General features: G+C 44.2%; 1 protein-coding gene and 2 long non-coding RNA genes across 7 annotated transcripts in view; 1 reads left to right on the forward strand and 2 right to left on the reverse strand.

Moving 5' to 3' along the window:
* EPHX3 (epoxide hydrolase 3) overlaps positions 1-15392 on the reverse strand; it is a 41365-nt gene that overhangs the window by 17723 nt on the left and 8250 nt on the right. The window lies entirely within an intron of this gene.
* Positions 2709-11650, reverse strand: LOC110080426 (uncharacterized). Of its 2 annotated transcripts, XR_013541968.1 has the most exons (3): positions 11541-11650; positions 3144-3256; positions 2709-2937 (listed from the first exon to the last, which is right to left on the reverse strand). It is a non-coding gene; the product is annotated as an uncharacterized LOC110080426 (long non-coding RNA). The 2 variants fall into 2 exon arrangements; XR_002300784.3 differs by lacking the exon at positions 11541-11650 and having other exon boundaries at positions 3144-4124.
* Positions 10914-13996, forward strand: LOC140704534 (uncharacterized). The gene is made up of 2 exons (XR_012083766.2): positions 10914-11191; positions 12503-13996. It is a non-coding gene; the product is annotated as an uncharacterized LOC140704534 (long non-coding RNA).

A 15392-nucleotide genomic window follows, 5' to 3' on the forward strand; every position in this document is an offset into this window, starting at 1 on the left:
AAGGTTGGGGAAGAGAAGGGAAGGGGAGGGAAGAGTCAATGCCGTGCATAGAACAGCCAAAATTAAATTTCAGACATGTTTGTTACGTGCATAGAATATTAACAACCAGATATACAATTAGGACTGTAGCTCCATGCTGGAATATGTGCTTTTCTGCACAGGGTTCCATGTTCTGCCCTCCTCCTGTTCAAAAAGATCAGGTAGCAGGTGATGGGAAGGACTTCTGAACCCTGAGACCCCAAAGAGTTGCAGCTAAGCAGAAGATGTAAACGTGGGCTAGGTGGACCACTATCCTGCCCTGATATAAAGGCACTTCCTCTTGTGGACTGAAAACACACACTGGGCAGTCATCCACACTGTAGACCTGTGAAGAATTGCTTTTCTGTACTATAATTTCCAGAACTGCTATGCTGTTGGGGATGGGAGTTGTAGTCCTAAAAAAGCAACATTTCCAGACAATGCCCTGGTTTCCCTGAATGGTACTCCTGCAAGAGACCTGGATTCTCCCTGTCCTGCCGAAAAGTCTCTTCCCTCACAGCTGGGGGCAGATGGTCCTAATTCCCACTCCTCCCCTCCCCTCCCCATTTCCTCATGAGAGCCACCCAGTTGAAGGAAAGGGTGATGTTAAAAATAAAGGAGAATGGAAGAAAAGGTCGGAAGGGAGCAATGCCCGAAGTCATGGGACAGCAAGGGAACAACTCACACTGGTATAAATAGCCCTGAAATGCAGACTGTTCCCAGCATTTCGGTCCTTTCCTGTACCCTGCTACTGGGGACTTCCTGTAAGCTCACACCAGCAAGGACACCTCACCAGGCCATGTTCATGGCATGGCCCCAATAACAGCATGCCTTTAGTTTCTAGCCAGAGAACCAGGCCTATACGATACAGAAGGTCTCGCTGGAAGACCAGCACAGAGGAGTGTAAACAAAGCCAAACTCTAGGGAAAAACAGTATGGGGAAAGATGTGCCAAATCCTGTTAGGTTAAGCCAAACAATTGGATTGGGACTGTTGTTCTTTTGGTCCAGAAAAAGGTAGTTCTGTGGTATTAAATAAAGTTTTGCACTACTTGCCCTCTTTTCATCTTAATACAAATTCCTCAGACCTTTTGATTCACAGTTTCCTGAAAACATGCACGTGACTATTCTAGCTCGTTATTTAGATGTATTTATCTAGAATTTGTGTCTGGAGTTCGTTACCTCAAGCCTGGTTGTTGTGTTCTGGTTTTTGGTTTTAAAATACCCACATGCATACATACTGTACATACATATAGCATTATAATAAAAAAAATCCTCCTGTCAAAGAGGAACATGCCAGTCCCTTTTGCCTATGTCTGAGGTACTTTACATCTGGCAGATGAGAGTTGGGCCAAGAAAAATGGTCAGCATCCTCCTGAAAATGATGGCGTAGTGTGGAAAGTGGGTGCCCTCTTAGAAGGAACCTTATACTGGTGTAGCCTCCCCCCACCTTGCTCCTGAGACTCTAAACCAGTGGTTCTCACACTGGGGTCTCTAGATGCTCTTGGACTGCAGTTCCCAGAAGCCTTCACCACTTGCTGTGCTGGCCAGGATTTCTGGGAGTTGCAGTCCAAAAACATCTGGGGATCCAAGTTTGAGAACTGCTACTCTAAACCGTGCTTGGATTAAGGGTCTGCTGCCAATCATGTCTTTGCCTTTCCTTTTTGTTCCCCCCTCGTCCTGTTCCACTCTGGAAGACATCCTGTTGCTCAGCCAACTAAGTCACATTGGAGGAGACCCACAGAATCAATGGAGATTTGGTGAGTCAGCTCCTCCATAAGTCCCATTGATTCAAATGGGCCTATTCTAATTATGTCTTACTATACTAAACACTGCTGGCTATACTAAGCACTGATTGGCTGCACTGCTAGTTCCTTTGCTGACTCCATGTCTGCTTCTAAACCTCTACTGGATGTCCGCCCATCTCTGTCCAGAAACAGTGTTCTGCATGTTCTTGGCACATGCGCAGTCACATCTGGAGGGGTGTATGAAAGTGGCTTCCTGGAGAATGTTTCACCTTCCCTCCTTTCCTTACTGCTTGGCTGTGGCTTTCCCGCTGGTGGCTGGCTACTAGGAAAGAATCTATATCAGTCTGCCATGTCGGAGTTTTTGCAACCTCGCATGCTACCTTTAGTACAGTGGTCTCCAACCTTGGGCCTCCAGGTGTTCTTGAACTGCAACTTCCAGAATTCTTCACCACTACCTCTGCTGGCCAGGATTTCTGGGAGTTGAAGTCCAAGAACATCTGGAGACCCAAGGTTGGGGACCACTGCTTTAGTAGGTTTGAATGTGAGGGACCTTTCTGGGATGGGGTGACTGTCAATCTATCCTTCCCTGCCCCTGAATTCAAAAAGAGCCCCACATCACTGCTCTGTCCCCTTTCCTTCTCTTCAGTCTGTTGAGATCTGTTGTTAAAGATGGTCATGTTTGTCAGCTTGGTGTTTGATCTTTTCACAGCTGCAAGTAAAGAAAATGTTTTTTTCTCTTTCTCCTAAAACGGTCTCAGAGTGAGTCACTGAGACTGTAAGTGTCAGTTCATTACAAAAGGGGTGGACTAAGCTGGGTTAATTGAAAGTATTCTGCTTGACGAATCCCTGCAATTCTGCTGCACAACTAGAGGAATTTAACTACAAATTTTAAAGCTCTGCGACATGCCATACCTTGACAAACAAAAGAAAATATGCCTATGGCATGATGGTAGCAATCATGTTTATTGGAGAGCATCGAACAGGGAGTGGCATTTGAAAGGCCAAAACAGATATCTGGGATCAATAACTAGTTGTTCCAAAAACTCCAAGGCTATCAAGACTTCCATGACGGAGGAAAGAAGAGTCAACCTGGTGTCTTGACCCTCGTGGCTGGAATCCCTGCTAGAAGCAGCATTGTCCATGGACGGCCTGACGGCCAGCTCCTCCTGGAACCTGACAGAGGAACAGAAATTGTTGGGTATAAGTAAGCTGGCAATTCTGCTTGAAACACTTGGTGTGCTAGTTAGGGCTGGTGAAGGGCTAGAGGGGTCTGTCCAGAAGGAAGCAATTCCTTGGTCCTTCTCACTGTGTTGGGGATGTGATACAGGAGTGTGCAAGAGTGGGACTACCATTGGGGTACTCACGTTGTGCTAATTTACCTCAGCTTCCCTGAAGATGCTTCCATAGTCACTGTGAGGCGAGTATGCTCCTCCCGTCCCCTTTGGAAGTTACAGGAGCTGTTTGTTCTGCCTCATGCATCCAGGCTGTGATCCTGCAAAGCCAAAGTGCTTGTCATTGCTTGGCCAGCGGTGGCAATGATTATAGGTGAATGCGTGACCTTTGCAAGCAAGATGGGAACCAGACTAACCTTCTTTGCAACATATGGTGACCCTTGCCAGAGCTTCCTAATTATACTCAGAATGGTCTTTTCTTTTTTTGGGGGGGCACCCTGGGACTGTGCCACTCACTCACCCAAGGCTACACAGACTACACAGGCTGGCTCTTCTCCCAGAGGCACAGTGGAGACTCAAACCCCCACTCCTGGATCTGCAGCCAGGTCCTCGAACTCTTGGAGCTATCCAACTACAGTATTATGATTGTTGCATTCTTATGCTTAATAAAATTTTGTGTGTGGTATGCTTCACATACATAATGGAGTTCTCATCATTGCACCATCCTGTTAAAAACGGAATCGGAAACCTTTCGCATTCCAAATCTTTTTGCCTTCAGCTCTCACAAGTCCCAGCCAGCATGGCCATTGGTTAATGGGAGTTGTAGGGCCAAATTCTGTTGTAAAAATCAGCCGATAATATTATCCCTCGTTGGGGATGGGGAGAGAGGAAGAGGAAGAGAGTGGTGCCCCTATGCCCCTGTAGAGAGGTTAGAAGACAGGCGAGATTCAAACCAGGGAATTTTGGGTTCACATTTTATTTTGGTTCCTTAGAAGCGCTCCCACTTTATCCCAGTCTTTGGTCTACAGATGCCAGGTCTCTCAATGTCTCTCTTTAGAGACATAGTCCAAAAATGCAAGCTGCTACTTTCTAATTCAGTTGGATTTTCCAGTTGTCAAGCACAATCTTCCTTGTGAAATGTACTCCCGTAGTCTAGTCTCAAGGCTGTGCTGACAGGAATGATATCCCTCAAGTCTGGATCCAAAAATAAGGGTCTTCTTCCCACCATAAGGCAAGTTAGGGAGGATAACTAAATGGCATGATGGAAAATTCCTATAAAATAATTCACAGCAGATGAAGAAGACAGCCAGCAGCAAGAGTTGTTTTCTATAGTTTGTAGCATATCTGAATAACAAATTGAGCCAATAAAACAAATTGCTTTCACTTGCACCTTATTTTGTGGCTTGAACAAAGGCAAAACACACACACACACGCACACACACAACCCATTTCTCTATTACTGTTTAGCAGACCCTGGGGCAAGGGCTCCCCCTCCTGGACTCATAGTTTCCCTTCTCGTCCAGGGTGTCATGTGTGAGGATTCTTGGAGTTCAGAAAGCAGGAGGGGAAGGACTAACATCAGCTACATAAACAGAAACTGCCAGGAAATGAATACTCTTTTAACCTGTCAGACCCAGATCACTGCTTCAAACCAAACATGCTTGTTCTTCCAAGTGCAATGTTCTGTACCCGTCATTTGGTAACACAAATTTTGGGCAAATAGCCTGTACGTGAATGGCTGTTGCCGAAGTCATTGTACAAATGTGGATTGGACCCAAGCAGAACGGCAGAAAGCTGAACTATGCAACTGCTCAATAGACAAAAGAGGGCTGTAGGATCAATCCTGATGGTGTGTAGGGGAGCAGAAGTATTATGGATAGAAGCATTAGCCAGTGGCAGTTGATCTCTTCAGTGCAGGGGATGCTGCTGCAGCCTCAGGCTATGCCTAGGTAGCCCACTCCTACCTGCTTCCTTACACGATGTGCTGAGAATCAGAGCTGTGTGTTCCCCTGGGTGTTGGGAGGTGGGGGAGAGAGAATGATGAAGGGGAAGGGATGGCAAGTATTCCATCACCCATCACTGGCTACTGCCTGGTCCACCTATCACAACAGGCACCAACCACCACTGTCATTAGCTGTACTCTCATGGCTACCAGTTTGCAAAATGGGTACTGTAGAACAAAGTGGATGCTGGAGACTCTAGCTTTCCAGATGTGTTGACCTAGATGGCCCATCAGCACCAATCCGCTGTAGTCAACACTAAGATATCACAGGAGTTGCTGTAGTAGCCATATTAGGCTATTGCAGCAGAAACAACAAAGAGTATTGTGGCATGGTTTCTTAAAAAGATTTTGTTCACTGCCCTATAGCCCAGTTCATTAGATATATGGAAAATTGCTTAGGGTGGCTAGGTTATTGTGCTTGAGTGGCTGAGAGATATAATAGTGAAGATAGAGATGAAATGCAAAAAGAACCACCAACGCCCATTAATAAATAAAGCACAAACGTCTTTGCTTGAATGTCTTTGAAGTTCTTTTCTTCAACAATGACTATCTCAACAGATTCTAAGGCAAAACAGATGAATAAAATCCATCAAGAGATTCCAGTGTGTCTTCTCTGACTTGAACATGTTTTATTTAAAACCGTACCACATCTGTTAACATACAATCATTTTATAAATACCATCAAATCACCTCTGACTTTTGATAACCTTATGAATGAGTGACCTCCAAAGTGCTTTATTCTCAATAGCCTGGTCCAGCTCTTGTAAACTTAAGGCTTAAGGAAGCTTTAGGAAGTCAATCCATTTCGTATTCAGTCTTCCTCTTTTCCTGCTGCCTTCAACTTTAACTAACATTATTATTGTCTTTGTTACAAGACAAGGGAAAGGCCATTACCAAAGAATAGACCCTTTAATGTTAGTTTTACTGGTATTACCCTCCAACCTCTCTCTCTGCCTAGCCTGGTTCTAGATGCTTGATATTTATTGATTTGTTGACCAAAATGTTCCTGGGAAGCTCAGCTGAATAAACCCTGAGCTCCCTGCTCAAGATCAGTCCCTGCGAAGTTCACACCCATGCGTGCCCTTAATTCTTTTTTATCTGGGTCTCAAAGGTGAAATTCTTACCAGGTATTTCCAGAAGGAGAATGTGTGAGGGAATTCCACTGAGTGGCTTTTCCACCAGCAAGTGTACTAGAAAGCCTCCAACATAAGGGGTTGTCATGGACACATTATTTTGAAGTGGAAATAGGGCCAGGAAAAGTGCAGAATCCAAATCAGTCCCTGATTCCCCCCCCCCCCCCCGTTCACTGTTGCCTTCTTCATCAGGAGCTACTAGTTGAGCTGGCAAGCACCTTCCACCTTCCAAGCCATACAGAAGGTAACATAACAACTACAACTTTAGTACTCTGTGTGTGTGTGTGTACTGAGACCAACCCACCTATCCTTTTTGATAAGTAGATTTCCTTCTGCCAGATCGTGATAGATCAAATTAGGGTAAGGGGAATTTCATTTCACTTTAGCTTCAAAGCAAACAGAGCATTTTCCTTGCAGAGCAAAAAATCAGTTTTAAAGCTTGCCTTCCCATGTTTTTCTGCAAAACTGAAATCTATTCTTGCTTCCATTTCCGTAGTTATTAATTCTTTCTCGGGAAGGTACAAATAAATAGTTGGGTGCCGAGTACCCCTGCTGGCTGCCTCATCCCAGAAGAAACAGTGGGCCTCCTCAAGGCATGCTTCTCTCCCACCAGCAAATTGTTCCCTGTGAACCAAACACTTCTGTCTTTGCTCCCAAGTGAATTGACCTCAGGGGTCATGTTGATTTGTAGTGACATTCCAGCCTTCTTGGGAGCATGTTGTAAAAAAGTGAAGTCTTGGGCCAGCCATGCTGGTAGGGTACCCCCTTGATAAGAAAGAAATATGTCTTTCTGGGATGCATAGAGAGCTTAATTCCTTGCTTATAAATGGCTTACAGACCATGGAGATCATGTATTACAAATAAAAAGTTGGAACGGGAACATATAGCTTCAAAGCAGTATTTTTGTCTTGTGTAAATTAGCGTCATCTTCACTGTAATTGCTGCTCTTACATTACAAAGGGGAAGAATTTGCTGCTTCTGCTCACTCTCCTTGCATTTACTTCTGAGAAGACAATCCAGTGTGCTTTAGTTCTGGGGAGGCACGGATAGTTTTTTTTTTTTTTTTAAATATTGTGCTGCCTTTCACTGTTTCTTTTCAGTAGACCTACATAGAAGTTGTCAGTGGTGTCAGGGGAATATTTTGTTGACGTGCCTGCACAACGATCTGCACGATGATTACGTTTGAGTCAAACGCATGGGTTGCAAAAGAAATAAACATAAAAATGCTAGTGTGCAAATAGTATCACCCCATTCTCTCATTAGTTCAATGAAAATATATATTTTTAAATGCTATCCTGCATGTGTATTTATTTCTAAAGCCATTGTAGGGTACTTAGATTTTGTTTGTACCACGGCCTTCATATCTTTTTAATATTAGCCAGCTTGTTTACGTTTCTCCAAATAAAAGTAGAATTGATATCTTAAAAAGTGAAACCGTAATGATAACAATGGGTCACCTTATCAGGAGAAAGGTGATCTATAAAACAAACAAGCAAACAAACAACTGACCCCATTGGGCCTTATAACTACAGCTCTAATTGAAAGCAATTTTCCAAGCTATAACAACCTATAACACCATTTCACAGCAGATGCCTGTTCTGTGAGAGGAGTACCTCCTCTTTATAGCACTTGGGACAGGAGCCTCATAGTTCTTCCAGTGGAATGAATGGGAGAGTCCCTCATGACACACGTTCCCCAGAGCTTAGTCCTCTAGTCTAGGATACTCATTGAAAGGTTTCACAGGACCAGTTCCTGCCCTTCCCTTCCCTACGACTCCCTGAATTCCAGTATCATGTGCACTCAAACAGAGATTCAGTGGATACCCAAAGATAAATGGATTTGCAGCAGCCATCAGTGTTCTGCTAGAGCAGAAACTCACAGGTCTCTTCCAGCCTTTCTTCAATGCCTTTTTCTTTTCATTCATACAGTGTATCCGTATACTCCTCCAAAGGAGTAGCTGTGTTAATGACAGCGGCAGAGTGCTGTGTCATTTTCAAGACTAACGTATGGGCTTTCATTGACTAGGGCCCACTTTATCAGATGCATATACTTCTAGAGCCCACAAATCAGAATTCCCACAAATATGTGGAAATGACTCCCTTGGATTTTTGGTGGCTCCATGGTACTTGCAAATGAATGGGTACTCTGAATTTGCTGGTGAGCTTGCTGTTTGTGAATTATGCTGTACCCAAAGAATTGAATTCCCACTTGGACCAAAACATTGTTTAGACCCTGATAAGCTGCTGAGGAAGTCCATGGGGCACAACCTTGCAGGGGTCTGGGATTTGCAGTCTTTATTTATTTTGTTTTATTTGTTTCATTACTCCCAGCGAGATTGCACTCTAGAGCTTATTACAGGGTTTGGAGGTTTTGCCTTTTTACTGGCTTCTGCTTTTTTTTAAGAGCCAGGACTGACTTTTAGCCCTCTTGATGTTAAACTTTTTACTATGTGACTTAGTCTGGTTCAGTGGTGGAGCCAGGGCTTGCAAGGTTAAAGCTTTTCTAAGTTGCAGAGACTATCACATCACCTGTGGCTTCCCTGCTTTATCTGAGCTTAGACTGCAATCCTTGTAACAGTTGGGAAAGGAATAGATTTTAAAGAATAGCTATTGTTGCAAGCTGTCCATTCTACTATGCAAAGTATTGGAGAGTGCTTTATCTAGAATGGGCAGTTGAGAGCTATTAAATTTACAAATTATCTGCTCATCATTCATTGATATAGACGACATTGGTATAGACGAATCCAGTTGCCTGCATTTTTTTGACTCTGCTTATGGATCTGGCTATGTTGAATGAAGAGCACCTGCACATTTCAATTTACTACTACATTTCTGGTTATTTCTACTCTACTTTGCCCCCACCATCTCCTTCTTTGTTCCTCTTCGTTAATTTCATTCTCTTGAGAAAAATACACAGATAAAAGGAGCAAATGAAGCAGGCTACAGTGATGTCACTAGTGCAATTGACCTCATTGGCCATGGCATGACTCATTCATATGTCCCAACCCACCCAGTGAAGAACAATGAAATAAAGGAATGACAGCTATAAATCAGGAAGCGGGAAGAACCTCCAGCTTCATACAGGTGTCCCTGGAACGGCTGCTGCTTGTTGTATTGGAATAATTTTTGTAGTCAGCGACTGAAAATGAAGGCAGGGCTCCACATTTTTCAGGAATGGGAATCCAAACAAGACACTCAAAAAAGGGGAACAAATTTGCATTTTACTGTTGCAACACAAGACCTAAGATGCAGAAATCAATCCAAACTAAAAGGCATTAGAGCACAGTTCCAGACCTGGTTTCTATTGTTAGGTTCTAGATCTTCAATGTATCAATATTATAAGATCCAAGTGTCTCTAGTCATACAGTAGGGTATGCTTCTTACCCTACTAAATATCCAGATTTCATCCCATAGAGCTAGAAGTTAAAGAAAGATTTCCAGGCAGTCAATGCAGTTTATGATGGAACAAAATCTAGCAAGCAAACCAAGTAAAACAGAAACAGATTTAAAAAACCAGCTGTGTGGTCTGAGTGAACTCCAAAATCAAGATTGAGTAATACTTTATTGGACAACTGAAGTATTCATAAAAGGCAAGCTTTTGAGTCCTTAGGACTCTTCGTCAGCTGAGCACTGAAGAGTTGGAAATGAGGAAAGAAAAGGAAAACGTCCAAAATAATCTTGGCTAGAGGTTGAATTTGATCCCTTGACACTTCAAGCTGATTCTTCAAGGTTGCAATTTGTATCTTAGTTTGAAAGTGTTACCTCCTTTAAATTCAAACCCTGTAGTTTCAACATCTAGCTGCCTAAACTAGGATATTTTAGTGATCTAATAAAGGTAGAAGTACTGGATAGCTCAGTAGCTTAGATCTCTGGCTGGGAGTTCAATTCCCCACTGCACCTCTTTGATAGGGGCTGGACTTGATGATCCATTGGGTCCCTTCCAGCTCTGTAGTTCTAAGATTATCCAACCTTGATTTTGTATTAAACCCAGCAAGTTTCTTAACAATTGTTTTGCAATACATCTGCTGGTACCCTTAAAAATAGTGCAACAGAATTATCTCAAACCCAGAAGCATTTATGGGGTGTAGAATCCCTCTGCAATGACGTGAGTTCAGTAGCAGGCTGGGGGGAAAATCTATTTGTTATGAAGCAGAAGGCAGTTGGTCTAAAGGATTTCTGCCTAACACAGGTGGACCTTTAAAACAGATGCATTTCAGCATTGGTTGAGCATCAGATTCCTGGCTTGAGCCACGGCTAGCTCTTCCTACTGAGGAGGGTATCCCAGTCCAGCTCCAGAAGCAGTTACCTCTTACCTTTGTATAGAGAAATGTTATTTCTCTATATTATTATTACAATTACTCTTGTGTGTTCCTTGCTGCTGGCATCTGTTAGGTGCTGCTTCCAGAAATAAAACCCATCTATTTCATTACACAGACCAGGGCCAGGGAGGTGTGTTGCCTTTCCTTGAACAATCTGTGGCTTTATTGTCTGAAGAATATCCATGGCTGCTGGCCTGCATCTCCTTTAGTCTACAGGGTGCTTGGTATTCAAGGTTACGGCAAAGGAGGTAACACTTTCATCTTGCAATTGGGGAGTGTGTGTGTGTTAAGAGAAAGAGAGACATGTGATGCAAGTTGCATGCAGGATTTAAACTACACATTCCCAAGGCTAGGCCCTCCCACCATGTGCAAGCTATTAGGCAGAGCAAAGCATTTCTTATGCTTGAGTAAGAATGTTCCCACAGCAGAACAGGGATGGCGGGATGGGGGGTGGATGTTGGCCGAGGGCCAGACGTGTGGAGATAAGTCTCGGGCTGGCTCCTTTCCAGGCCTTGCAGAGCCTCATTCACAGCAACCTCTGGCCTAGCTCCCTCCCCTCCCTGGCCAGAGGGCACCACTTCCTACAGGAACAGAAATCTTATTTACACACAGCGGTGCTGGAGGGGGGGGGGTAGTTGCGCCTGCCCTTTGACTGAGAGGCACTCACTTTGCTCCGGCCAACAGGGCCTGACAGCAGAGGAAGACAAAGCTACTCAAAGTTCTCCTTTCAGCAACAGAACGAAACATCCCATGGAAGTCCCAGCCCGAAGCAAAAGGGCTTGTTATAAGAAGCCTCGCTTCTGTAAGTATGACGGCAATAATATCTCTGCTGCAAGGCTGAGGCTAGAAGGAAATTGAGAGGGACAGCCAGCTCTCCATGCCAGGTGAAATGAATTCCAGAAAAGAGAGGGTAAGATCCCAAACGTTTCACAACGTATTATGAAATGTTCGGGGATGTCACTGCAGTAACAGCAGTGATGTCATATTTCCATTTGCCAACTCAGCTTTTATGGCTCTGTCTGGTCTCCTTTCCTGGTGTCCCTAGACTGGTTATGAAAGGACGTTTATCTTCCTTGAAGACAAAGGTAGATTCATTCTTCCTTTTCTCGCCGCCATGTTTTTTCGAGAAGCTGACAAATTGAGAGACGTACCTTTTGGCCCTTTTGCTTGCAGGGCTGGGAACAGGCTTCTGTTCCAGGGAGGGGATAGGAGTGCCTATGCCACCGCTACAGGGCCACGTGCACCACGTGCCACTTCTGTCAGGGCAGGAAGGGCTTCTGTTCCAGAAACAGAGCAGTTGCTCTTTTTCACTCCTCTTTGACCTAGAGCAGTGGGGAAGCCAGGTGTTCCTGGACTTCCAACCCCCAGAAACCCCAGTCAGCACAGCAAGTGGTGAAGGCTTCTGGGAGTTGCAGTCCAAGAACACCTGGGTTGCCCATGGTTTGGAACCACTGATCTAGACCAAGAAAACCTCCTCCACATGTTGTAGGAGCAGGAATAAAGAAAGATGCCAAGAACAGGAGCAGACAAAATGCAAACCCTCCAGATGTGGTTGAACTGCAAATCACAGCATTCTTTATCATCATGTAGGCTCGATAGGTGATTCCCAGTGTGGTGTTGCAAACAGAGTAACAGACTGGGACTAGGGGTTTGAATCCCCACTCGGCAATAGAAACTCACTGGGCGAGTGGTACTGGTAAAATCATTCTCACTTACCTTGAAAGCCCTATTAGGGTTGCTAGAAGTCAGTTCCAACCCGATAGCACATGCACACAGGCTAGCTAGGACCCACTAAAGTTGCCGCAAAACAACATCTGGAGGCTCCCATTTGGCCTGCCTAGGCTTGAGAAAGTTTTCTGTGCCTATATGCAAGTTGAGAGCCTGGCCTTTGGGAGATACAAAGTTGCATGGAAGTGGGAAAGGTTGGTTGCATGAGCCTGATTGGCCAAATCTGCCCTTTGGCTAAATATTTCCTATGAAAAGAACACTAATCTGTTGATCATGGTCTCTGTGTAGCTTCTAGGATGCACCTTGTTAATTCATAACAAAAGAGAGCTTGTGGGGGCGGGGATAACTTACAGGCCAGCTAGTTCAACCCTTTGCTTTTTTTCAGAAAATCCAGAGCTACAGCATTCCTGACTGATGGCGGTCAGTCCGACAGAATGAAGGAAACATGGATTTGAAAAGCTTGTATCCTTAACTTTAATTTCTGCAGGGCATAAACCCATCCTTTTGTACAATCTTCTCAGAGCCTTACCCTGAATAGTTCTACTACTGAACACTCAGAACTAATGATCAAAACAATCATTTGATCAGGTGGTCAATTTTTAAATAATCTTTTCTGTTTCTGATTTGTTTGGGTTTTTTTCCCCCCGCGAGGAGGACAAGGGCTGGTGTGGAAGAGTCAACTGAGAAAATGTGACAGCCGCTGTGGCGTAGCAGTTAAGACTGCTTTTCAGAGATGCAGGACGTCTGGGTTCAACGCTCTCTACAAGCCATGGAACTCCTGGGTGGGTAACCTGAGCTGCCTTGGAGCCTGAGCTACCCGACAGGTTTGTCAAAACGCTAAACACTATGGAGGAGAAAAACGATGTACTATTATGTTGGCTTGAGCTCATGGAGAAAAGGCAGGTTATAAACATAATAAATAAATAAAGAAAATTGGATTGGGATGACCCACAGGATTAAGGACAGCTAGTGATATGGGAGAAACTAGGAGCAAACTCCTGAATTCAAACTCCTACATCGTATGAAGGGATGCAGGTACAGGTCTTTGAACCCTATCCAGCTCTCAGGATTGCCAGCAGAACAGGGGCTACGGTTGAGGCCAAAAATCTGGACGGGAGTGTATCCTTTGATAATACTAGGCACTTACAGGGTTGAATCCAGGCCACCTTCACCCTTGATCTCCACACTAGGTAAGCCAATTAAGTGGGCTTAATTTCTACCCATCAATAGCCTTCGGGCCTTTCCCACGACCTCTCACAAAAAAGCCCATGTGCCATGATGAATTTGAGGCCACTGCAAGGGTATGTGTTTCATAACAGCCTCCCAGCATATGTGAATGCCACAAAGTAGTCCCGGAGAAAAGAGTGGAGTCAGAAGACAATATAATCCAGATGCATCTGTAGTTGCAAAGTGATCATAACATTACAGATGGTGTCACTGGATTCACAAGTGTAAACAACTGGAAATATGTATCCCCATCACTCCAAAGGGAGGCATTTCAAACACACAGGCTTTGACTATGCTGCCTAAGGCTGATGGGAGTTGCAGTGTGTCAACAGCACCTGGAGAGCTACATGTTTGCTGTCACCTTATAAAAGCCTGGAGGTGGAGGCCTATGATAGAAGGTACAATATAAACCATAGCAGGGTAGACTATGACTTGCACAGAGTATGTGCCTGCAATAAGAAAGAAGTGCCTTGTTGATCCTGTGCCGACGTGCACATGGGAAATAGCCCTTGCTTGAGTGACAGTCAAGGTTAGTGGTCTTTACTCCAGTACCCGCTGTAAGTTCTATAATTAAATCCATAGAATGTTAGTGCCTGTGTATACCTAAATCAGCACTGTTTGCTATGGAAGCTTTTTGGACAAAATGACATGCTCAAAAGGAGTGTGTGTTGGATTTTCATGAGAAATTCAAATAAACTTGATTTTGCAATCATTGGGTGGTTTTCTCCCCTTCAGAACCATTTGGTATGATGCTTTTTAAGTATTTAGATTATAAAAATATGTCCAGAATGTGCTTCAATACGTATAAAGATATAAACAGGAATTCTGCTGCAACACTACCCCCTGGTGACATATCTAAGCCATACATCCAGTAGAACAGGAGATGAAAAAGCACAGAGTTTACTCAAAGTATTCATTTTGATAAGGTGCACAAATACAGGTCACGATCCTTTCAATATTTATGGAGGAAACCCATCCTTCGCCATAGCTAACTGATGAAGTGCCAGGATCGATATGACTGATATGGGCTCAGTCCCTTGTCAATTAGCCACAGCAAGTTACAAAGCTACTCCACAAACACCAGCAGAATTCTGGCCACAATATGATGGAGGCAGACCTTAAGGCAGTAGTTCCCAAATCTGGAGAGTCAGAGGTCCTTGAACTACAATTCCCAGAAACACTAGCCAGTAAAGCTAATGATGAGAACTCCTGGGGGTTGTAGTTCAAAACACCTAGCTTCCAAGTTTGGGAACTCTTGGCCTGTGACATGTTCTCTGTTCCATCAGCAACAATAGCAGGGCATGGAAATAACATGCTTAATTATTTATATGACTGTGGAGCAACACACTATTCTGAGGAATAAGGGGGCAAACATCTGTGTGCTCTTGCCAAAGAGCAAAAAAAGGGTGTGTGTGTGACAGCTGACATTTCACTATGGTGCCCCTTGTTCTCACATCAAGGCTTCACCAGCTATAACACAATAAAGATCTGTTTTTACCTGCAATCTGTAATATGTGTGCCGCATCTCCAGGCACTTTGACCTGCACCTAATGGGACTCTTCAACTACTATTAATAATGCTTATATATTGTGGCATGCCAACAAACTACCCTAAAAGAAGAGTGTAGAAAAAAGCATCTTGAATTGGCCCAAGGCAATTATGCCAGGTTATGCATAATGCGTTGTAGAAAAAAAGTGTGTGTGCGTGCGGGGTGTGTGTGCATGAAAACCATTAGATGTCCATGAAGGGCCAAGCTGCACACAAAGTCAACATGTATTCAGACATGCACACTTAACTTGGTCTCGTTCACTGCAGAGAGAGAGAGATCCACCACAGGTTCTCCAATCCAGAACATGTTCTTCAGGAAAGCTGGAGGCCTGCTCCAGGTGCCTGTCCCTGAGGGCTGAAACAGCTGCCTTTAGTCAAGCATTAGGATTAAAGCCTCATCCTCTGCTCCCATCTCACCTCATCAGCAATAGCACATCTCCTAGCGCAATCCATCCAGGAAACCCTCCTCCTCTCGTTGGAACCTCCCCAAAAGGCAACAG

Source organism: Pogona vitticeps, chromosome 2 (assembly GCF_051106095.1).
Source record: "Pogona vitticeps strain Pit_001003342236 chromosome 2, PviZW2.1, whole genome shotgun sequence".
Lineage (NCBI taxonomy): Eukaryota > Metazoa > Chordata > Lepidosauria > Squamata > Agamidae > Pogona > Pogona vitticeps.